This window comes from Ciconia boyciana, unplaced genomic scaffold, assembly GCF_034638445.1.
Source record: "Ciconia boyciana unplaced genomic scaffold, ASM3463844v1 HiC_scaffold_81, whole genome shotgun sequence".
Lineage (NCBI taxonomy): Eukaryota > Metazoa > Chordata > Aves > Ciconiiformes > Ciconiidae > Ciconia > Ciconia boyciana.
This window is the reverse complement of record NW_027328449.1, coordinates 9,746-33,880: the sequence shown is the minus strand read 5'-3', so window position 1 is coordinate 33,880 and position 24,135 is coordinate 9,746. Positions and strand designations below refer to the sequence as shown.

The window sequence follows — 24,135 nt, the reverse complement described above, 5'->3', positions numbered from 1 at the left end:
CAACCCAGCCGTCGAAATTCCGGAGCAACAGAGAGAGCGGTCGCACGTCCACGCCGTTCTCCCCCAGCCACAGAGCCTTCCGCTTTGCCCATTCCTGCCGACAGCCAGAGCATCGGCGCCGTAGCACCTTCGGAATAACGCACCTCCCACAGCTACGCACCTTTACAAAAGAACCGAGCAGCGTGTAAACAAACATTGCAACGGTTGCGGTAAGGGCTCAAACAGGGATGCCGATGTTATCACTCTGAGATTCAACAGCCACTAAAAATGTCATTTTGCTCCAGTATTACAGGAGTTCATTGGCTAGCGTCAAAAAAATTTTGTTGAAAATTCATTGTTTGAAGCATGACTTCCAAATGCAAATGTTAAGCAATTCTCGTGAGTCTTTAACTGAGCGGCATTCAGGATCTGACTAAAACAATGGCGGAATGGAGGGCTAGAAGCCCAAAACTAACTCACCATCCTGGCAACTATGGGAGACTTTTGGTGACTGTGGCGGAACTGAGCTTGGGAAGCTTTGCCCAGTCTGGCAATAGAAAGCTAAGGCCCTGCAAACACGGTACGTTTAACCAAAAAAAAAAGGGGGGGGGGGGGGGGGGGATATGTTGTTTTGTAGTTCCTCTGCTTTCTACACAGAACCAAAGCAGTTTTAGTTCAGTAACGAATGTTCACACTTCCACACGGCACTCTTACAAACATCAGTCACTGCTAATAAGCAACGGATGTAGTGGGTACAGAGAAACCTCCTGTCCAGCAAATGCTTTAAGCTTTTCTACGTTCAAGACTTTACTTCCCAGGTGCCTGCAAAGACCCTTACTCTGCCCTGCCCCACCCAACCCGTTCTATTTGGAACGATTGCTGAAAAACACGACCATTCCACAGCAAGTAAGCAACTGACATCCCGAGCCAGAGCTTTCCCTTACAGGACAATGCCAAAGCCAAGCCCAGAATTTTTACTTGCCGATGACCGGCAGCGTGCGAGAGCAGAGCCGGACGCGAGGACTTCCCTCCGGGATGGCAGAGCCGCTGGTGCGCGCACACGCATGCGCGGTGCCGAGCTGCAGTTCCGGCTTCCGACCCTCCCGACGACCAAACGTCAGTACCTCAGGGGGGGAGCCGCGCATGCGCGGTGGCGCATTTTCAAGTGCTGGCTGCTGCCGCTCAGTGGACCAATGTCGGTACTGCAGCTGGGGAGCCGCGCATGCGCGGTGGCGCAATTTTGTTGGTGCTCGCTGCTGTCGCCCGGTGGACGAAACGCAGTACTGCAGCTGGGGAGCCGCGCATGCGCAGTGGAGGACTTTCGGGTGCTCGCTGCTGCCTCCGTGTGGGCAAAGGCCGGTACTGCAGCTGGGGAGCCGCGCATGCGCGGTGGTGCATTGTCCCGAGCTCGCCGCTGCCACCGTGTGAACAAAAGTCGGTACTGCAGCTGGGGAGCGGCGCACGCGCAGTGGTGCAATTTTTTTCGTGTTCGCTGCTGTCTCCGTGTGGGCAAAGATGGGTACTGCAGCTTGGGAGCCCCGCATGCGCGGTGGTGCACCTTCCCCAGCCTGCTGCTGCCGCCCGATGGACAAAAATCAGTAATGCAGCCAGTGAGCCGCGCATGCGCAGTGGCGCATTTTCCCGAGCTTGCTGCTGCCGCCGTTTGGACAAAAATCGGTACTGCAGCTGGGGAGCCGCGCATGCGCGTTGGTGCATATTCCCGAGCTCGCTGCTGTCACCGTGTGGACAAAAATCGGTACTGCAGCTGGGGAGGCGCGCATGCGCAGTGACGGACTTTCGAGTGCTCTCTGCTGCCGCCGTGTGGACAAGATGCAGTACTGCAGCTGGGGAGCCGCGCATGCGCAGTGGTGCAATTTTTTCGTGCTCTCTGCTGCCGCCGTGTGGACAAATGCAGTAGTGCAGCTGTGGAGCCGCGCATGCGCCGTGGCGCATTTCCAGCCTGCTGCTGCCGCCCGCTGGACAAAAGTCGGTACTGCAGCCAGGAGTTGCGCATGCGCGCTGGCGCAATTTTTTCCGTGCCTGCTGCTGCCGCCATGTGGACAGAGATCAGTACTGCAGGTGGGGTGCGGCGCATGCGCAGCGGCGGACTTTCGAGTGCCCGCTGCTGCCGCCATGTGGACAAAGATCGGTACGGCAGCTGGGGAGCCGCGCATGCGCAGCGGCGGACTTTCGAGTGCCTGCTGCTGCCGCCCGGTGGACAAAGTTCGGTACTGCAGCTGGGGAGCCGCGCATGCGCGGTGGTGCATTTTCCCGAGCCTGCTGCTGCCGCCGTGTGGACAAAAGACCGTACTGCAGCTAGGGAGTTGCGCATGCGCGGTAGCGCATTTTTCCCGAGCTCGCTGCTGCCGCCGTGCGGACAGATGGCGGTACTGCAGCTAGGAGTCGCGCATGCGCGGTGGCGCATTATGCTCGCCCCTGTCGCCCGGTGGACAAAAGTCGGTACTGCGGGTGGGGAGCCGCGCTTGCGCAGTGGCGCATTTTAAAGTGCCTGCTGCTGTCGCTCAGGGGAACAGGGTCGGTACTGCAGATGGGGATCTGCGCATGCGCGGTGGGTCTTTGGGCTCGCTGCTGCATCCCGGTGGACAAATGTCGGTACTGCAGCCCGGCGCCGCGCATGCGCATTGGCGCATTTGTGTTGTGCCTGCTGCTGCCGCCCGGTGACCAAAACTCGGTACTGCAGCTGTGGAGCTGCGCATGCGCGGTGCCGCATTTTCAGGTGCTCGCCGCTGCCGCCCTGTGGACAAAACTCGGTACTGCAAGCTGGGGAGCCGCGCATGCGCGGTGGCGCCTTCGCCCGACCTCGCTGCTGCCGCCCTGCGGACAACAGTCGGTACTGCGGCTGAGGAGACGCGCATGCGCGCTGAAGCATTCGTTTTGTGCCCGCTGCTGCCGCCCGGTGACCAAAAGTCGGTACTGCAGCCTAGGAGCCACGCATGCGCGGTGCCGCTTTTTCGTTGTGCTCGCTCCTGCCGCCCCGTGGACAAGCGTCGGTACTGCTGGTGCGGCCCGGCGCATGCGCGGTGGCGCATTTTCCCGTGCTCTCTACTGCCGCTCAGGGGAACAGCGTCGGTACTGCAGCTGGGGAGCCGCGCATGCGCGATAGCGGTTGTTTGGGGTTTGGGGGGGGTTGTTGTTGGTTTTTTTTTTTTTCTGCTCGCTGCTGCCTCCGTGTGGACAGAAGTCGGTACTGCAGCTGGGGAGAGCTCGCTCTGCCTTGTTGCCATTTAAAATTTCTTCGTATACATCCTCTTTTTATGCACTTTTAAACTCCTTTTTTTAGTCATATATATGAGTTCTTTTTCTATTTTATCACCCTATATATCTCGATTTAGATTTTTTTCATATTCTACCATCCTTTATCTAATAGAGTAGACAGAGGGGTTTCTTGTCAAATCTTTTTACGTATATATAAATAAAATTTTTCAATATACATAAAAAGGAGAGATTTTTCTCTGCTTCAATGCCTCACACCCCTATTTACAGGTTTTCATTATTTAATCCCTCCCCCACCTATTCTCAGGCATTTGGGGCTGTCACCCCCTTTCGGGGGTTGAACTGTCCCGTGACCCCCCCCTCCCCCCACTCAACCTGCTCCTCTGCCACATCACCATCGTCCCCCCCAGTGACACTGGGGTGCCCCAACAGACATCATCACTCCCCAGCCTCGCCTCTTCTTCGTCACACCCAAAAGACAAACAAAACAAGGGAAACTGCCCCAACTGCCACCTCCTTATGTCACCGAAATCGGGAATCAAACTCCTTAACACCAATGTAGTATTAAGAAGCAGGCATTCTTTACTACGGCACCGGATGCACGGGGGATCGCTCCACCTAGCGTGCATACCGCAGGTTACATCAGCCGAAACTTATATTGTCCAGTTACATACATATGCATCAAGTTTCCTGGAATGATAATGCATATTCATTCTATTTCCCGGAACTAATTATCATACTTGCGTGGTCATTACGCATGCGTCCTTGAGCTCCGAGGGGCTTCCGTGGGGGTCTCTGGTGGTCCCTGGTGGCCGTACAGGTGTGTCCTTTAGTCGACCCCTTCTTCTGGACATGCGCAATCCCACCTTGCTTATGTAACTTGCTCCCCTTCTTCATGGTGCGTGGATCCTAACAACGATTCGGCACCCTTAGCACAAACCAATTATTCTAACCACCCTTGACTCTTTGTCAAGATGGGCTGGGGCTGTACTGGGAACGTAGCAGCATGACCGTACTACTCCTTGTCCAATTGTCTTTGGGCATAGTAGCATAGCCATAGCCATAGGTGTACAAACACAATATTAAAGCATTGTCTAACCTGCTCCTATCTCTATGTTGCTTAGTTACAAAAGAACAAACTAACAATTTTGGTTACATCTGGTTACACTTACTTTCATCGGGCCATTTACATATGTACATGCCCCACCAAAAAAGGGGAGCTCCGCTAGAAAAATAAAGGGGGGGGCAGCCCCCCCAGCCCCTGTCCCGCAGCCTGGCAGCCGCCCCACGCCATAGGGGAGCGTGCCCGAGGACGGTGCCACGTCTCTCGCTCGGCCTCTGCTCCGCCACCTTCCCCCTCCCTTCCCGCGCTGCGACGGGCTCCCCAGGGCAACAAACGGCCCCGGTCCCTCTCGGCCCCGGGCTCTCCCCACCACCTGCGGGGCACCCACCGCACACAGAGCCAGGAGCCTCCAGCCACAGGGCTGGCCCCTGACCCTCACCATGCTTCACCACCCGCAGGGAAACCTGGCCGGGGGGATCTAGGGAGCACCACCAGACGCTTACAGCAAGACCGCTGAAAAACAAAAACCCCACATTCCCTTTCAGCACATGAAAAAAAAACAGCACAGCAGAAAGTACAGGGATTCAGTCGGAATAAGGGATAGGAGAGGAGCTGAGCTAAAGCAGGATTCTAGGGAAACGGGTCCGCTCCAGATACAGCGCACGCTTTAACAGCGACACTGACTGCAACGCTTCAAATCCCTATTGAGACCAAGCGGTAGGATTTTCAACACCTTCTTCACCTAAAAGTGAACGCTCTTGCTGCTCTTGGAAAACGCCTCATCGCTTCCTTCCAGCACTGCTGCAGGGAGACAGCCCGGTGAGGCTGCAGGACAAGGCCGGACCATCATCAGAATCTACGCTTACGGATCCACCACAACGGCTACGGCCCTCGCGGCTGCTGCTGCTGCACGTCTTGCTCGCTCGGTCAAGAAAGCTGAAAGGGAAGTGTAAACCTTTAGAGAGTAACATGGAAAATAAAGAACACATCTCAGTAATTCACTCTACGCTAAAAAGGTGGCCGTATGTTTATATACATCCAACAACAAGACTTACACTAGAAAAGCATTTGAGTTTCCTTTTGCATTCATTTACCTTGCACAGCTGGGATACCGTTAAACCATCTCTCTCCAAAACGCACGGTTATAACGTGACTAGGGGTTGTGCGCTATGTCCCTCCTAGTGACATCTGCCCAGCTGCGCTGCCCAAGAGAGACGCTACTGAAGCGCCAGGGAAACGCGCCATGGAAAGAGAGGCAGAAATAAAGCACTGCAGAGCACGCCGTCAAAATACTGGGGAAAACCCCGTAACGTTCAGTTGCCTCTCTCTTGAAACACGGAGAACAAATACCTCACTGCTGAAACACACCTCCTAAGTTGCATGCCACAGCTATTGGGCAGTTACAGTTTCAACAGTGCCAGTCGCTTTGTCAATGACACCATTTTAACTTCTGTTTAAAGTTCCAGTTTGATAGAAAAGTCAGTGAGATAAGAGATCCCCAGACGGTTTCACTGGGGGAGGAGGCGCAGAAATCAAATCCCCAGTGCTGCAATACATCAGGCTACCAAAAGGGACCGGCAGATTTGCTAATGCTTTTGGCTGTACCGAAGCATGCAGAGGAACGCCTTTCGATCATATCTCGGCTGTTGCAACCGACAACCAAAGACCAGCGATGCCATCAGCTTTTGGAAGACGTGCTGGGCTTGGGTCCTTGGAAGGAAATTGACTTTTCTGGGTGTTTTTAAAGAGAGTGAAAAGTCTTGCTGCTGATGACTTCTACTGGCACGTCCAGCCGCTCCGATGGGAAGTTCATCAAATGCAACTTCTTTGAATGAGAAGGACTGCCAGTCGGGAAAATCTCTTCCCAACTGAAGTCAAAAATTACACACCGTAGCTTCAGGAAAAAGGACCTTCTCGAAGCAGTAACTCACCAAAACCACATCAGGACTCACTGGCGGTACTTACAAGGCTGCTAACGCTTCTTGGGAAAGCCTGGAAAACACGCGGAAGCGACGCCCATTTGTCCCGTTTTGGCCACGTCTCTTCTTTGACCTTGACGGCTTTTCGTACGGATGCTAGGATCGCAGTAAGGCTTTTCAAGTACTGCTACAAGATATTTTAAAACCTTACTGACTGAAAAAGCAGAAAGCTTTTCCCAGGAAAACAAAGGCTCTTTCTTCTGAACACCTGAACTCTTCCCAACAGTTTCTTTCCTCTTTTAGTACAAAATTATTTTCACAGTATCATTTCATAGGAAGCGCACAGAAACAGAAGATTACGCTTTCGGGAAGAGAAAAGAAACGGAGGGAAGTCAGCTTTGCGTAGGCACGCTCCAGAACACGCTTTTTCTATCTGTAGTATTTGTGTTGAAATACTTCACAGAAAAACTACAGAAGGAGAGTTGGCCCATTCTTCACCTTAACTTTCAAGTCCCCGCTACGAGTACCTTAGGAAAAACGCAGGCACACATCGTAGACGTACCGTGGACTTGCAGACCACTACGGATCCTTTCCGTCCGTCTTGCACTTTCCTGGCAGAAGAAAGGGCGACCGCGGCGAAATGGTGGCGGCTGACATTCTGCTGAGAGAGGAAAAAAAACCCTTTAGCATAAAGCTGGGTAGGAATCTAAAGCTTCCTTTTTTGGTGAAGGCTGGTGAAGACTACAACTGAGCGGAGGAAAAAGTGTTTTGCATCATCTTCGGAACAGTTGACGATACAGGCTGCTAGAGCTTGGGCACTTTTTAGACAACCGTGCCTTTTTTGACTCACGGGCAGCTTTGGTTTGCGCAGCAAAAGCGCAGCAAGAAGACGGCACGCCCTCAGACCCAGAGCGCAACCCTCCGGATGGCCACACGCCCTCGCTGTTTTGAGGAGGAGCCGCCGAGCATCCCTGCGAGCACAGCTGCACGCGCAACATCACTTTCACCTACGCTGATTTCAGCGGATGCAGTTTCTGAAGCTTTACACTGAAAACCGTATCTTGACACTTCGCCACAGGAGAAGCGATCCGTAACTAGAACCCCACAAAACCTTGAAACACCACTTGCAATCCCACAGCAGCGACAGCTTCAGAACTATTTAGACCAGGAACAAGGGAGAAAAATAAAACCGCTTCATCGCACGCACGGGAAAGCGGCAGAGAAAAGGGTCAGCATTCGTAGCCCTCACAGAAAACAGGCATTCTCCTTCCCTTCCTAAAGCCCTCTCTTGGGTCTAAATACCGCAGCACTACCGTGGCAGTATCGAGAGCAGGGAACAACAGCCCCGCCGCTGGACGTTTACGTAGCGGCATACATAAACAGAGGGACACGTTTTGCCACGCACAACCCTGAACTTCCTGAAAATTCACGTTTACCAAAAAGAGCCACTTGGAGCATACTGCCCAGCAGCGTTTGGCAATAAAACTGCCATGTGGTGGACCCACGCAAATCGCTCGGTAACTTGCTATTTGCTTCCCGTTGTTTTTCTTCCTTCGGAAATTCTACTTGCGGCCAAGTTATTCACTACGGCTTCAAGCATTGACCTTCCTGGGATTACCAGCACATCTACACAGGCAAGTAACTTACCTGCTCTTCTACCGTTGTCCAAATTCCAATTACAGTCATGAAAGAGGAGTGAAAGAGAAGAAAAGGAGAGCTCAGGCAGCAAGAGAGCTCTGCAGGCTGCCGCCACTCAGCGTCGCACTCTTCTTTTTAAACCACACACACGCGCCCCCCACAAAAAACAGACCAAAAACCCCGTGACCTTGTACCTTTTTTCTTTCAGAGCTCATCCCTGTCTCAGCACGCCGTCTTGTCAAAGCGTGAAGTGCAGATGATCTGTAGCCCAATGACATTTGCGTGCGATGGATACACGTTCAGAAGGAGTCCAGATCTGTAAGACAGGTGCCGTTTTGGTGGTTTTAATAATCATCACTCGAGTGCATTGACTGACACGCTTGGAAGGAAACTAACTGTTGTGGTTTAGCCCCAGTCGGCAATTAAGTGCCACCCAGCAGCTGGCTCACCCTCCCCCCCCAGGGGGATGGGGGAAAGAAGCCAAGGAGCAAAAGTCAGAAAACTCGTGGCCTCAGATAAGAAGAGGTTAATCATTGGAACACAACAAGAAGAAGAAGAATGAATTATCATGAGAAGGAAAACAACAAGACAGCAAGAGAGGAACAAAACCCAGGAAAAACAAGTGATGCAAGCCCTCACCACCCGCCGACCGATGCCCAGCCACTCCCCCAGCAGCGATCCCTATCCCCCGGCCAACTCCCCCCAGTCTCCATACTGAGCATGATGCCAGATGGCACGGAATAGCCCTTTGGACAGCTTCCATCAACTCTTTTGGCCGTGTCCCCTCCCAGTTTCTCGTGCGCCCGGCAGAGCACGGGAAGCTCAAAACTCCTTGACCAGTGGAAGCATTTCTTAGCAACAACTAGAACATCACTGTGTTATCAACATTATTCTCATCCTAAAATCCAAAACACAGCACTATACCAGCTACTAGGAAGAAAATTAACTCTATCCCAGACGAAACCAGGACACTCATTCCCTTTTAAACATAGCGTCTCCTTGGGGGGAAAAAAATGTGTTAGAGATGGAAAAAAAAACGACAACTCGGGGCTCCCAACCACCACCGAGCAGTGGGGAAATTAACGAAAGTGAAGACAAAGAGCAGCAACGCTGTAATCCTGATCAGGGACTTCAGAGACCCTCCGAGTCTACACCTCAAGCCTAGGAATGACTAGTCCTTTTTTGGAAGGACAAACTTTTTTTACATAAAACTCCTAGACTGAAGGCTCCACGGAAGAGAATGCGGATTGACCCACAGCACAGCATGCCATCAACACTCTAATGAAAAAAAAAAAATTGAATAAAAATCAAGTTGAAATGTCAGTTTCCATCACATTTCACTCATTCTATTTCTACTGGCATCTAGGTGCTCCAAAATTAACTCTACTGACACCATAGGTTACTAACAATGTAGTTGTGCATATAAAAAGAAAAGGCTCTTGCCAACTTGCCCGTAAAGTTAGTCTGAACAAACAGAAGAGAAACACTTGACCCTGAAGAAGGTAACAGGCAGCTCTTCATTTATCCGAGATGAAAGTTCATTCTTTTACCCGAAAGGAAAACCTTCGGAACTGCCAAGGGACCAATCCAGGAACGAGGCACGCTCCGTTACGCGCAGGTCTTCATCACCTTTTCTGCACTGGCAGCAGATTTGCCTTTTCTCTGGGTTTCAGGTGGAGCATCTGTAGCGTCCCTGAACTCGCAAAGGTTTCTCCCCGCTCCCCCGGCCCCATACGCGCGATTCCCTGAGCGGCAAGCGGGACCGACCACGCGGGATTTTCTGCACGTGACGCCGAAGGTGACACTGGGAAAAGAGGAGGCAAAAATGATCCTGTTTGTCACACCCAGCCGACGGGGAAAACACAGGGGAGGGTTCTGCCAGAGGGGCCCTGAGGGGCCAGGCCGTGCACCCCGGCAGCTCCAACCGACCGGCCCCTCTCCCCTTTGCCAGGTACCGGGAGACACCGCTGCCTCCCGCTGCCGCCTCGCCCGCCCCCTCGCAGCGGGGCTGCCCCAGGAGAGCCGGGGCACCCCCACCTCGCTCCCACCCCCAGGAACGGGACCGGGAGACGCCCTCCATGCAGGGAGGGGCGCAGGGCGTGGATTTAATCCCCGAGGGAAGAGGCCAGGCTCCCCGCTGGCAGAAGGACCGCTCGCCTCCCTGCTGCTCAGAGACGCTGGCTGGGGACAGCCCTGCCTGCGCCCGGCCGCTCTGCAGCCCCGCTGGGAGCGCAGTCCGGCCGACGGATGCTCCAGCGAATAGACGCTCCGGCTCACGGCCGCCCCGCTCAGCTAACGTTGCCTCTGGCTAACGCACGCTCCAGACAGCGGACACCCCATCTCCTTCCAGCTCCTCCTCGCTACAGCTCTGGCTAACCGAAGCTCCGGCTCCGCACCGAAGCTCCGCCGATTTCAGCTCCTTCTCCTTACGAGCTCCAGCTATTTGCCACAGTCTGGGCTTTGGACAAGCTCGGAAAGCGGTCGCTGTCAGAACTTGAATATGACTATTAAACATCACAGCTGGACGCTGTGGAAATACCGATTCATCAGTTTGTACGATTAAGTAGTTAAGAACTATTCTCAGCAGCGTACAAAGAAGAGCTGGGCTCCAAGAGGGCGTGCGGGGTCTGAAAAGCACCCTTCCCCGCCAGAGGCCACCTCAGACCGAGAGGCTGGCCCGGGGCACGCCGGCCTCCCGAACTCTGGGCTCCGACGCGACCAGACCCCCACCCTCCAGGGAGGGTCCGTGCACCCTGCCCACCCTCTGCTTTCCCCGCAGCCCCCAACGCCCTCCCCCCGCCCTGCGCAAACAGCCAAACTGGCTTCTGCTTTGGGCCCCCAAACCAGCTCCCATTTCTGAGCCCACAAACCCACCTGCTCAGCCTGTTCTCGAGTCCCAAAAATGCAGCACTTCACCTCTGCTCCTCAGCCCAAAAACGTACCGCTCGGTCCCCTCTGGCAGGTCCTGAAAACGCACGACTCAAGCTGTTTCTCAGCCCCAAAGTCAGCCACCTCAGCCTCTTTTCAAGCCCCGAGAACACAAGACCTGCTCTCCATTTTCAGGCCCCAAACCAGCTCACCCTCTCTGCTTTCCGACCCCTTTGCGGTCCCCATGCCTGATGCTGCGGGATGGGGGGAGCGGAGCCACCCCACAGCCCTGCACCCCCAGGGCCACACGTGCACTTTTGGGGAGCGCTTGGGCACTGCGGAGGGCCCGGCCCCACACCTCTGCAGGGCCGCACCAGCACAGGCAGGGCGTCGCTTTATTACGGCTGCTTCCGGCTCGCTTTCTCCGGCACTGGTTGGGGGTGCCGGGCCCGCACCCCAAACCCCCGCAGCCCCAAGCACCCCTGCGGGGAGCCGGGCCCAGCCGCCTCCAGGAACCCCCGCCCGCCGCAGCCGCGGCCCTTCCCCGCCACTCCGGCCACCGGCACCCGCCCGGCGCCGCAGGAGCCCCCCGGGCCGCCGCTGCCCGACCTGCGCCGGGAGCGGCAGAGGCTGCCCAGCTCCACAAGCAGAACCTGAGAGCCAGATGGGGCTGCCCCTACTCCCCCCGGCTCGCACACGGGTTCGGCCCCAAAACCCCCCGACGAACCCCAGGAGAGCGCTCGGCCCGGGGCTGCTTTTTCCCCCGCCAGTCCCAAGAGAACAGAGCCTGCACCCGCCCCTATTTCATACAGGGATGGGGAGCAGGACAGAGGACTGGAAAGAGAAAAGGAAGACAACGGAGAAGACTGAGGTGCCGCCAGAGAACGAAAGGCCGAAAGAAAAGGTCAGAGACATAGAGGAAATCAAACACAACAGGGACGAGAAGCCCTGCAGAGAGATGGAGCAAGAAAAGGCAGGGTCAGCGAGCAGGACAGAGGGGTAGAGAGGTGGGGGGGAAAGGAGAGGAAGAAGAACAGAGGAACGTGACGGCGACAGGGCGCAGGACATACAGACAGAGAGAGAAGAACCACAGGGAACAGGACAAAGGGACTGGGAAAGCAAGAAAGGGTCAGATTTGTACAAAGAGACCAAGAAGGAAAAAGGAAAAAAAAGCAAGCCATGGGCTAGAGGACAGAGGCAGAGGAAAAAAGGGCCAGGGAGCAGGACAGAGAAGGAGAGAAAGGAAAAAGCGGAGACAGGGAAGAGGGTCAGGGAGAGGAAGCAAAGGGCAGGGAGCAGGAGAGAGGTGGAGAAAGAAGCGCTGGGGCAGAAGGATAGAAAGAGAACAAAGACAGACAGGAAGAAGGATGGCGGACGATAGAGAGCAGGGAAAAAGAAGGACGAGGAGCAGGACGCAGATTGTCAGACAGGGACAGGGAGCAAGACCACGCGCTGGCTTACGCATACAGACCCTGCGGTGCACGCTGGCGGCCTGGCCTGCCGCGGACTACGAGGAGGGATCCTTCCTCACCCGGAGAGGCAGGCTCTCTCTTGCCTGCAGCGGGAGGCAGCCGCCAGACGGCCTTCCATTTCTTCTTCTTTACCCTTCTCTGGCTTCTTTCTCCAGCTTCAGCCGCAGCAGCTCCTGTCCACAGCCAGCAAGCGCTCCGCCCGTCCCTTTTCGCCCCCACGCCGCGAGGAGAGCCAGGCCAGGCACAGACAATCCACGCAAGCCTGAGGCGGGTGCCGTCACCGGCAGCCCCAGGGGAGGAAGGGACGACCGTGTCCTCAGCGCAGCCTCTGGGAGAGGGAAAGAAGAAGCAGACACCGTTATTACCGCAGATCGCCCCCGGCTGAAGCCTCTCCTTCCGCAGGGGCTTCTCGAGACGCGCGGAAGGCCAGCTTGCCACCGGCACGACGGGGCTTGGGAGCGACCTGGGGCTACGGGACAGGCTTCAGGGGAGGGGTTGGAGCTGGGGGCAGCTGCGCGTGGGGGGGCAAGCGGGGCCGGGGGAGGCTCAGGGGGAGCTCTGGAAGCGGGGAGCCGCCCGGCGTCTGCGCCTGGGGGGGTGTCCGCCTTCTTCCCCTCTCCCCTTCTCTCAGCTCTCGGGCAACTCCCTGGGGCTGCCCTGACCCAGCTCGCCTCCGGCACACCGGCAGCCTGCCGCAGCGGGCACTTTCAGGCTTCCCGTCCCGCAGCCAGCGGGCAGAAGACACCCCCGCGCCCGCCAAAGGGGCTCGCTCGCCTTACCGCTGCCCCAGGACGCCCGCCGCCGCCGAGACCCGCGCCCAGCGCGCCGCCATGCCGCTCCCGGGCACCGCGCATGCGCCGGCCGCCGACGGCGCGCCGGAGGGGCCAGGGCTGGCGCCCGAACGCCGGGCGGCAGCACCGCGCTGCGGCCGTGCCGCCGCGGCACCAGCGGAGGCGGCAGCGCCGCTGCGCCCTTGTGCGGTGTCGGCGCTGCAGTACCGCGCCGCGGCACCGGCAGCAGCGAGCACCCGGCGGGCGGCGCGGACCCAGGGGCGGCACCGGCGCTGCAGTTCCGCGCCGAGCGCCCGCCGGCAGCGTGCACGCGGGGCGGCGGCAGCGGCGGCGTTTCCTTACCGGGAGGCAGCAACGAGCGCGGCGGCGGCGCTTCGCAGGCACCGCGGCACCGCCTTGCCGTTACCGGCGGACGGCAGCCGCGGTGAGCACGGCAGCACCCCACCGCACATGCGCGGTGCCGGACCTGCAGTACCGCGTTTCCTCCGCCAGAGGGCAGCAGTGAGCGCGGGCGCCGCCGCGCGCCCGCCCACCCGCCCCCCCGCGCGCGCGCGCGCCACGTGCCCGAGGCCGTTCCCCGCCGGCAGACGGCTGCCGGCCCCGGCAGGTACCCGGAGGCCAGCATGGGGCGAGGACGCACCCCGGCGTGCTGCACACACCAGCGGGGCTGGCTGGAACCTCCCTGCCGAAAGACTACATCTCCCGGCATGCCCTGCGAACAACCTGCCCGACCACAAGCTGGCTACCCCAGGACTACAGCTCCCAGCATGCTGCGGGCTGCTGCCTTCTGTGCCATTTAACCCTATGGGGACACCGTCCCCTACGCCCTCCTCCCCTCACCAGCACCCGCGGGGCCCCCCTCCGCCCGCGGAGGCCGGCTCGCAGGGCCGGGATTCCCAGCACCGCCACCGGCTCCGCTCGGGTCCGATGCTTCCCCAGCTGCCCCGCACCCCTCCGCACGACCTGGAAACCCCCCCCCCACACAGACACGCACCCGGGGACGGGGACGGGGGCCTTTGTGTCGGGACCACCCTTTTGCAGGGCCCCGACCCGACCCAGCTGCTTCCCCAGCACTACCCCTGCCCCCCGGTGAGCCCCAGCGCTCAGGCAGCCCCGCGTGTCCCTGTGCGGCCTCCCCCCTGCCCCGGTGCATCAGCTTTCCCCCATCCCCTCGGCTTCTGGGCCACCCGCGACCCCGGCGCCGCACCCTCCGCTCCTTGGCCCTAGTGCGGGTCTTCCTGGACCCGGTCGCTGTTGCCCCAGCCCCACCTCCCCTTTGTGCCACCTTCCCCGGGATGTTCCCGGTCGCAGGGACCGCCCCCCCCCCCCCCGGCCCCATTCACCTGTTCTGTGCTTGCAGCCTCAGTCCCGGTCCCAGCATGTATTGCTCAGCACTGGCGTTGTTGTCCTGGACCTACCCTCATGGGGTGATGTGAACACCACCCTCATGGCAGTAGCCCAGCTCAGCAGCCCCGGCCCACAGCTGCAGCCCGTGGGGACACGGGCACCATAGCCATCAGCCCTGCTGGCCACTCCAGAGGCTGGTCAGCCCCAGGCCCTGGGCCCAGAGCTGCATCCCACCGAGAACACAGGCTATTGCCCTCGGCCCCACTGGGGACAGCTGTGGTCGCTGGGACAGCAGAGGGGTGCCCCAGCTCCTGAGGGCAGCTTGCCAAAAGCCAAAGGGAGAGTCCTGGGCTGCACAGGAAGAGAAAAGGGGACGAGAACAAAGGGAGAGCCCTGGAGTGCAATGCTGGGGTGGGAGGAAGCCATCAGCAGGTGACAAGGAAAACATAGGACTCTGGGGGCACAGGAAGGGGGGGGGAGGGGCCTGGGCCCCACAGAGAGGAAAACAGTTGACCCTAGAGCACACCAAAAAAGCACTGGCAAAACTCTGGGATGGGAGGAAAGCTAAGCAGGAAGCATTGCGGCACGCTGTATGAGAAACACAGGGCCTTGGGACACACAGAAGGACTCGGGGGGAACCTAAAATATGAATTCAGGAGTTCAGAGGGCTCCAGGGCACGGCCAAATACAAACTGGTGCACACCAAAAGGGCTGCGCAGCATGCCACGGGGCTCAGTGTCGCTGTTTGCTTAGGGACATGGTGTAGTGGTGGTCTTGGTAGTGTCAGGCTTACGGTTGGACTCGATGATCTTAAAGGTCTTTTCCAACCTATACGATTCTGTGATGGGAAGCGGCCTGCAGCCACCACCAGACCCTATGGAAACTCCCTCTCTCAGCACCGTTTGTGCTGGCCCCAGACCTTCGCCCGTACCTTGGGTACCGTAGGGGGTTGCCCCCTCAGCGACCTCGTTGGGAATGAAGAGCTCACAACCCGTATTCCTTCAGATCCTCCTCTCTGTCCCCTCTGTCCACGCTTGCCCCAGACCAAACAGCCCGGACCAGCCCTTGCCGTGCTCCGGCCTCACTCGCCCCTCACCTGCCCAACACACAGGGCTCTCCCCCCACTAACTGGCACCGCCTCAGCCGAGGGACCCTGTGCCCAAAGCCTGCTTCCAGACGGGCTTGCGCGCCTGCCTCCCCGCAGCTCCAGCGTGTCTGCGTCTGCAAGAGCAAGGGCGCGTGCACGGGCCCAGAAGGAGGAGCAATCTTGGCTTTCCTAACCGTATTTTACTACTGTTTGTGCGCTATTCCCACCCAGACCTTCGTATGCGCATACCTAACCCAAAAATCTCTTTGCCCTTAGCACCTTCAGTCACTCGCAGCGCTGAGGTTCTTCCCCTCTCTCAAAACTTACTTGCTCTTTCCTGTCTCCTTGTCGCACCTCCTCGGCCCTTTCTGTACATTCTTCCTTCAAACAACACGCCTGAAATCAACAAAATGGGTCAAGCAGCCGTCTTCAAGTTGATGCCTCTGATAGGATTATCCTACAAACCAATCCAACTACTAAGGTCATTGGACAATTCTAGTTTTAGAGCATTTTTCCAAAGCTTTTAAGTGCGGTTCCCTGCTAGGTTATGTGATAAAAAGCTTGTCTCCATAAACTCCAAGTCACACAGAGGCGCTATGCCAGGTAAGGCACCCCAGTGACCCAGCCAGAGAAACGGATTCCCTGCCCGGGCTCCTCCCAGAGCTGTCCCGGCAGAGCCGCCAGCCCCACGGTACGGGGTGACACTCGTCACGACGAGTAGACGGGAGCGGCTTTCCGGATCACCATACAGACTGAGAAAGGTTGCCGACTAAGGCTGTGGGACGCACGTGGGGACCGCACAGGATGTACTATGGTCTGTTTACTGGAGGAACCAAAGGTGGGGAAGGGGAGGTAGCAGAGGAGTTTGGGGAGGAACAAGCATCGGAAAAGAGAGGGACAAGGGGATAAAAAGGGCTGGTGGCACGCAAATAGGTTGCTGGTCAGTAGGATTGTCTGGCCATGCCCTGTGCCTGATCAGCAGAGTCTCCTGTCTTCTCATTAACTCCATCCCTAGGTATTTTTGTGAGGGAAAGGTTCTCTGGTTTCGTGTGCGTGCGTGTGTGAGGGCCGAGGCCGAGCGGCCGAGGTGCAGGGCCGAGCTGTGGGGCCTAGGCTGAGTCGTGGGACCTAGGCCGAGCGGCGGCCTCGTCCCTGGAGCTCGGCAGGCATCCTAGATGGCATAGAAAAGAACAAGAACACTCTTTTTTGGGAACAGAGATCTTAGGAGAGGTGCGATGGCAACAAAGCGAGTCCAAAGGGGGCTTACGGAGCTAAAAGCGTGCTGCTCGGGAGGCAGCGTGACAGTAGCAGAGGGCTTCTGAGAGGGACAGACACAAGAAGGCTCGAGGACACGGTGAAGAAGTCCAGAGGGGATGTGAACAGACTACGGATGTCCTCAGGGGACCAGGGACTGAACAGAGGTGTCCTAGCTAGCAGAGAGGACAACATGAGTGCTCTGGAGATGAAAGATGTCAGCGGGAATGGTTCTCGGGAGCAAGAAGGGTGCAAATTGTGCTACAGAGCCACATAGGGCTGCGGGGCACGAGGACGGCCTCAGGAGGCACGGTGACGGCACAAGGCGGCTGCTGAGAGAGAGAGAGACAGACAGACAGACAGACAGAAGGCAGCTCTGGCAGGCAATGCAAAACTCAAGAGGGTGTCCCAGCCATGTCCTCAGGGGATGAGCGACCGAACGGAGACATCCTAGACAGCAGTGAATAAGGTAAGGGAGCTGTGGGGCACAACGACAGCCTGAGGAGGGGTTCTGTCCGAATAAGAGAGAGACACAAAGAGGGCTGCAGAGCTGGAAGGGTGCCGTGGGGCACGAGGACAGTCTCGGGCGGCGTCATGACAGGAACGAGGGGGCTCCGGGGGTCGGGGGAAACGTGGACAAAGAGACAAACAAAGGATTGCTGACACAATGAGGTCCTCGGGAGGGGATCTGAACGGAGTAGAGATGTCCTCAGGGGACCGGGGACCGAACAGAGGCATCCGACATGGCGGAGGGAAGGCAAGAGTGCTCTGAGGGAAAACGGAAGCCTGAGGAAGCGTTGTCTCTGAAGAAGAAAGATACAAAGCCCGCTGCAGAACTAAAGGATGGCCATGGACCACAAGGGCGCTGGCAGGAAGCGTCGCGACAGAAACAGAGGGGTGCCGAGATGGCCAGAGAGACAGAAGGCGGCTTGAGGGCACAAAGGCACTGGGGAGGGGATCTGAACAGAGTACGGAGGTGACGAGGGAGACGCCGACCCACTGGAGGCAAGCGAGATGGAGGAGAGGACAAAGAGACTGCTCTGAGGAAGAGGGAGGAGATGTTCTTACAAAGCCAGAGGGGTACAAGTTACGCTTCAGAAATAACAGCATGCCGAGGAGACCCTCTAACGCCTCAGGATGAATGGAGAGAAGAGAAAAAAAAAATAAAAGACAGAAAGAAAATTTAAGCAGCAACAGGGTATGTGACAAGACAGAGAGAACTAAAAACACAGGGACAGACAGCTCGATAAAAGTCAATACAGAAAGAACACTGAAAAAGCAAAAGGGTACAAGGCAGAGGAGAAAAAATTTAAAAATAGGAAGAGCAAACTAGATAAAAGCAGGCATAGAGAAAAACTGAAAAACAAAGGCCTTAAAGGAAGAAAACAATAAAATAGAGGGACAGCAAACTAAATAAACAAAGACACAGAAACAACATTTAAAAAGCGACAGGGTGTCGTGGTTTAGCCCCAGCCGGCAGCTAAGCACCACGCAACCGCTGCTCACTCCCCCCCCCGGTGGGATGGGGGAGAGAATTGGAAGAGCACAAGAAAACTGGTGGGTCGAGATAAGAACAGTTTAATAATCGGAACAAAATAGTAGGAATAATAATAATGAATTGTAATGAGGAGGAAAACCACAAAAGAGAGCGAGAGGAACAAAACCCAAGGGAGGGAAAATAAAAAAGATACAACCGCTCACCACCCGCCGACCGACGCCCAGCCAGTCCCCGAGCAGCGACCGCTACCCCCCGGCCAACTCCCCCCAGTTTCTATACCGGGCACGACATCCTATGGTATGGAATAGCCCTTTGGTCAGTTTGGATCCACTGTCCTGGCTGTGCCCCTCCCATTTCTTGTGCACCTGCCAGAGCATGGGAAGCTGAAAAAGTCCTTGACTGGTGTAAACACCGCTTAGCAACAGCCAAAACATCAGCGTGTTATCAATCTTATTCTCATCCTAAAATCCAAAACACAGCACTATAGCAGCTACCTGGAAGAAAATTAACTCTATCCCAGCCAAAACCAGGACACAGGCTATGGCACAGGCTAGCATGAAAGAGAAAATAAAGACAGTGAACTGGATACAAGGAGATAGAGAAAAAATTCAAAAGCAACGTGACACAGGAAAGCCTGGAAATAATAAAAAATAGGGTTAGACATCTGGGTAAAAGTAGGCAGAAAAAAATTTTACAGGTCACAATATACAGCACAGATAGGGAAAAAATAAACAAGAGACAGAAAAAATACATACAAGTGAACATAGAAACAAAAATTCAAAAGCTTTTTCAATTCAAAAGACATTAAGAGAGGAAAAAAAAATAGCAAAAACCCAAGTAGATGGAGACATAAAAAGAAAAATTTAAAGGCAACTGGGCACAGCACAGACTAGAACAAATTAAAAAATGAGGACAGCAAACCGGATAAAGATAGACGAGGAAAGACAATTTAAAAGCAACGGGGTACAGGACAGACAGGAAACAATTAAACAGGGAGAGACATCTTGACTAAAGTAGACACAGAATGAAAATTTTAAAAGCAACAGGATACAGGAAAAAATTAAAAAAAAAAAAAGAGAGACAGAAAACAAGGTAAGAGTACACCTAGAAACAAAATTTCAAAAAGAGAAGAATTATGAGAGTAAAAAAAAATGAAAAATAGGGACAGTTTACTAGAAAAAAGTAGACAGGGTGCAGAGCAGAGGGAGTCACTGCAAAGAGAGACAGGCCACTGCGCAGAGGGAGGCCTCGAAATGCCATTTTCCCCAGCAATGCGGAAGAAGGCAGTGCGGGAAGAGTGAAATAATAGCAGGTGGGGAGCTGGAAAGGGAGGGGCATAGAAAGGAAACGTAGAAGGTGACGGTGTGGAGGGCAGCGCTAGCAGAAGGGCAAAAAGCTTTGGGGAGCCAAACAGCCTGAAAGGGAGACAGAGGCAGGTACAGGCAAGGAGGCAGGCAGAGGTCTGGAGAAGCACGGCAGAGAGGGGCCCGGAGGCACGCGAGGGATGCGCGACTCACCGCAGCTCCTGCCGCCGCCGGGAGACCTTCAGCGCCCCGGGGCTTCTCTCTCGGCCCCTGCCCCTTCCTCCTCCACAGTGCCGGCTGCCTCGCCCGCCCAGGTGCCCCGATGCTCCTCTCCCAAGAGGCTTCCCAGAGACACGGCGGCTCACGTGTGCGGCCGACGGGGGCACCGAGCTCCCGGCACCACGCGCTGGTGGTGCGCTCTGCCGGGGACGGCTGGGAGGGATCCTTCCCGGCTGCGGGGACCGGCTGCTCCTTGCTGGAGGCAGCTGCCTGGGGAAGCCCCTTCCTTTCACTCCTCAGCCAGCTCCTGCAGGCAGGCATGCCTAGGCAGGCGCCCTCCCCACGTAGAGCCCCTCGGCACAGCAGGGCCAGCCCCTCCTCAGCCCTTTAAACCCTTGGCCCAGCCCCAGCCCTTTAAACCCTGGGCCCAGCCCCATCCTCACCTCATGGGTCCCACCTGTGCTGCCCCGGGCCACAGCTGGAGCCCATCGGGAACAGGGGGCCAATTACCCCAACCCTCACAAGCCAGACACAGCCAGCAACCTGGCACCGGCACGGGCAGACACCACCACCAAGCTGGCACCGCTGTGGGCAGATGCTGCCTCCAAGCTGGCACCGGCCTGGCAGACTTTATTTTACGGCCCAAAGCCAAGGTTGGCCTCTAAACAAGAAAACATGTGAAAGCACCCTTACAGGATGCCGGTCCGGTGGTGTCCATGATAGCTCTCACAGCCTCCCACGTAAGAGACAGCTCCCCTGTCCGGGACCATGTTTGGCATGTCCCAGGCCCTCGCCGCACCCATGCTGAAAATCAAACAGAACAATTAAGGACTCTGCTTCATCGCCTCAGCCTCCCAAAGAAGCTTCCTTCCTCTGCTGACGGTCGACGCGGATATCCTCGTGCTGTTCCTTTAACGCGGGCTGGCCTTGGGTGCCTGTGCTGCCAAAGGAAGAGAAAATGATCATGCTCTTGTAACGTGCTCCATCATCCTCTTGTTCTTCAAGAAAACAAAAGAAAGCTACCATCCCCATTGCTACGTAACAGAAGTTTGTGCAGGAGACGGCTGAGCCCATCCCCAGAAATGGAAAACTCTGCTATGACCCTGCTTTGCCTTTTGGCGACAGCGCCCGCCATCGGTGTGCCCCAAACAGGCGAGGTCCCGTTCGGGCTGGCGTCTGCCACAAACAGGCGACGTCCCCTGCGGGCTGAACAGAGTCAACTGAACAGAGTCTTCAGAAGAACTTAGTTGTGCATTCAGTTTACAAGTAAATCCCACCCAAGCAATGCTAGGAGGCATGCTGGCATAGAAAGGAATTCATGAGTTCATTTAGTATTTCCAGTGGAACATTCCATAGCTTGTAAAAACAGCCTTAAAGTCTTTTTCCCTGTTGCACCAACAACGCTTATTTTAGTTCTGCTTAAGGGGTCCCCTACAACTACTTACTACAGCATGTGTGGCTCCACTATCAATTAAAAAATCTAGTCTTTCATTCCCCAGCTTGACTGGAACCAGAGGATCGTCTGGGGAAACTTTCATAGACTCCTCCGGCCCCCTTCAGTCCAACCCAATCTCCGTCATGACTCCAACCCCTTCTTCTGTCTCTCTTTCCCGAGATGACTCAGACGGGGCGGACAATCTTTTTTCCAACGGCCCTCTCGCTTACGATTTGCACGCCGATTCATTCCCAGGGGAATGTCATAACCATTTCTACTCTTATTGCTACGGCCCCTTCCTCGCCCACAAAATTCACCTCGTGTATTTTCTCTCCCCTTTCTCGGTCTTCTGTCAAGGCAGCCAACAAAGAAGCTTGCGGCGTTACTCGTCCCCGCTTCTCCTTCTCTTCTGTTTCCTCCCCACTATTACGTACCTTATACGCGACTGACAAGAACCGCGAGATTGTCATGCCATCCTCGCCCTCTACCTTTTGTCATCTCTTTCTTATATCTGCTGCCGCTTGACCAATAAACGGCGTGTTCAATAACTTTGAATTGCTATCATCTTCCGGATCGAGATCTGATTAGATAAATTCTTAGGCTTTTGCACTCCATGTTGAATCCCATACCCAATTAACTTTGGATATTCCTTTACCCTCTGTAATCCCTCACACTTGTGTTTGGATCCCACTCCGGATCCTCCTTTGGGAGGTACGTAATGGTATTAGGCACCCCCCACACACACACACACATTGTTGGACCAGTCCCTCTCTAGCCTTCTCTAAAATTGTTCTCCTCTCCTCAGGGGTAAACAAATATTCTAGGAGAGCCTGTACATCTCCCCAGTTAGGATTATGAGTCGTGATTAACAGTACTATACATTCCCTCTGGATCGTTTCGATAGGATCTGACTGCCCGTTGCCAGTTTAATAAAGCAGAAGCGGTAAAAGGTACGTGTACGGATACCGCTTCTTCCTTCAGGCCCTAGAGCCTGGCTGAGGGGAGCTTGAACTATCGGTTTCTGTCCCCTTGTTCTTTTAGAGACAGCACTCACAACTCCATTATCGCTTGAGCTATCACATTCTGGCTGTTTTGGAGGAGCTACCAACAGCTGAATATCCTCTTCCGAATTTTCCCATTCAATACAACGAGGTTTTCCCTTTTTCTCTTTTAACGCATATATTCCAACCTGATGTTTAGAATCCACTAAACCACCTTTCTTCCTAATATCCCAATCGCGTCTTAACGAAAAACCATATCCACGTAAGGCATTCCATCCCATTTTTCCGTTCTCCGACAAAACAACATTCATTCCGATATAGCGTTATATCTCAAGGATCCATCCTCAGGCCATTTTTCACCATCTTCCAATCGAGATCGTGGCCACCGTTGATTACAATATCGTTTTAGCCCATTCTTAGTCGTGGGATCTCCCCCAAATTGATTGCAATGCTTCAGGGTGCATCCTAGAGGAGAGCAAAGGGGTGCCTCCTGGGAAGCAGCAGCGCCCACATCGGTACCGAAAAACCCAGCATTTCTACACAAACCAGAACGAGGGACGTCTCCCTCTGTTGAACAGGACGGCGTGTAGAAACAAACAGAACTACGCTACTGCCACCTATCTTTCCTGGTGCGTCTTATGCAGAGCCCAGAACAGAACAGAGGGTGCCTGCTTCCCGAGAGATCTTGCCCCTACTCCCCTTTTCTCCTATCCCCCCAAAATACCTCTTTTCACTAGCATTGCACCGTTGTGTCGCTTACCGCCCGACTGCAGGAGAGGAGCTGAAGGAGTCCCCGGTCGACAGGTCGGTGCGCGCCGGAGTCCGCTCGGGCCTCTTCTCCCCGTCGGACGCGGCAAGATGAACCGGGCGAGGCTGTCGGCTCGGTCCCATCTGGGGTGCCAAAACCATTATCCCACAAGCGTGAGGTCGCTTGCCCGGTGTGCGAGATGCCAATATACGCACAGGGCAGAGGTATGTTTATTTCATGTCTGCGCAGAGATGGGTGCTAGGCGGTAGCTCCCCAAAGCTAGCACAGAGTTCGGTCGTACAAGTACAGTATTTATACGGTCTAGCTATGCATATGCATAAGTAATCACACAAAGCAGTTTTCTATCGGTCGACATTTCTCTTATGTCAACTTAAAGCTACAGCGCTACTTTAACGTGCTGCGCACACTGAGCGGCGAGGGCTCTCTGCTTGGGCCGGGGTCTCCAGCTCGAGGGGTGTGACTTTTAGGATGATAACGAGGATAGTTTGCGGGAGGGTGCTTCTTATCACGCTCCTACTAGTTGTTTCGGATGGTTCCCAAACCATTTTAATTAGCTTACCTATTTCTTCAGGATGTGCTTCTCTCCCAAGGACAGTAATTCTCGTTTAGACGTTCCGCTTTCCAGCCTGCATCCTCCTTATCGGCTTTACCTAAGCCCTGGCCTTCCACCAGCTCCCGGTAGACGACACCGTTAGACTACAACACGACCGTTCTTTGACGCCCGTCAGTGGGATCGGAATTAGGAACAGAAAGAACAGGACAAGCTAAACACCCACACGAGCCTCACATCCCTAAGAAATGACTAAAAACCCCAAACGACCCCCATTTTAGATTGCATTGCCTTAGGGACCGCCTCCTTCAAGTGCCCGGGCGGAGCGGTGGAATCAGTCACAGAATTCACTTGCCTGCCAGGAGACAGCCCTTGTCCTCGCAAGGCAAATTTTTCAAAACAGCGTGCTATTTTCCCATTTTATCAACTACAGCGGGCTTGCCCTACCAGCACGAGTTGAGGACGTTTTCCTGTGGGTTCATTTGACACTCCATTAAGTTTTTAGCAGGCGCAAGCGACCAAGCGCGAGATAGAAAGGAAGCCAAGATACCGGCTGCCGTACAAAATTTCTTCAAGATTGCGCCTGCGGGAATCGCACAAAGCCCACGACGACTGAACAGGTATGTCGGAGGCCCCCCGGCAAACAGCGCCGATCAAGTTTCGTGAAGCTCTTTTCCTGTCAAGAAAAGGGCCTTTAGATGGTATCT

The 24,135-nt window shown here is 55.5% G+C and overlaps 1 long non-coding RNA gene across 17 annotated transcripts; it reads right to left on the bottom strand.

The window, feature by feature from the left end:
* LOC140645993 (uncharacterized) lies at nt 1–24,077 on the bottom strand. Of its 17 annotated transcripts, none has more exons than XR_012040223.1 (13): nt 23,979–24,077; nt 23,438–23,590; nt 22,870–23,000; nt 20,367–20,613; nt 15,726–15,794; nt 14,308–14,383; nt 12,173–12,501; nt 10,708–10,798; nt 9,384–9,637; nt 8,028–8,149; nt 6,758–6,856; nt 6,242–6,382; nt 3,773–5,212 (listed from the first exon to the last, which is right to left on the bottom strand). It is a non-coding gene; the product is annotated as an uncharacterized lncRNA (long non-coding RNA). The 17 variants fall into 17 exon arrangements; XR_012040233.1 differs by having other exon boundaries at nt 23,438–23,550; XR_012040229.1 differs by having other exon boundaries at nt 23,991–24,077.
* Between the last annotated feature and the right edge of the window lie 58 nt (nt 24,078–24,135).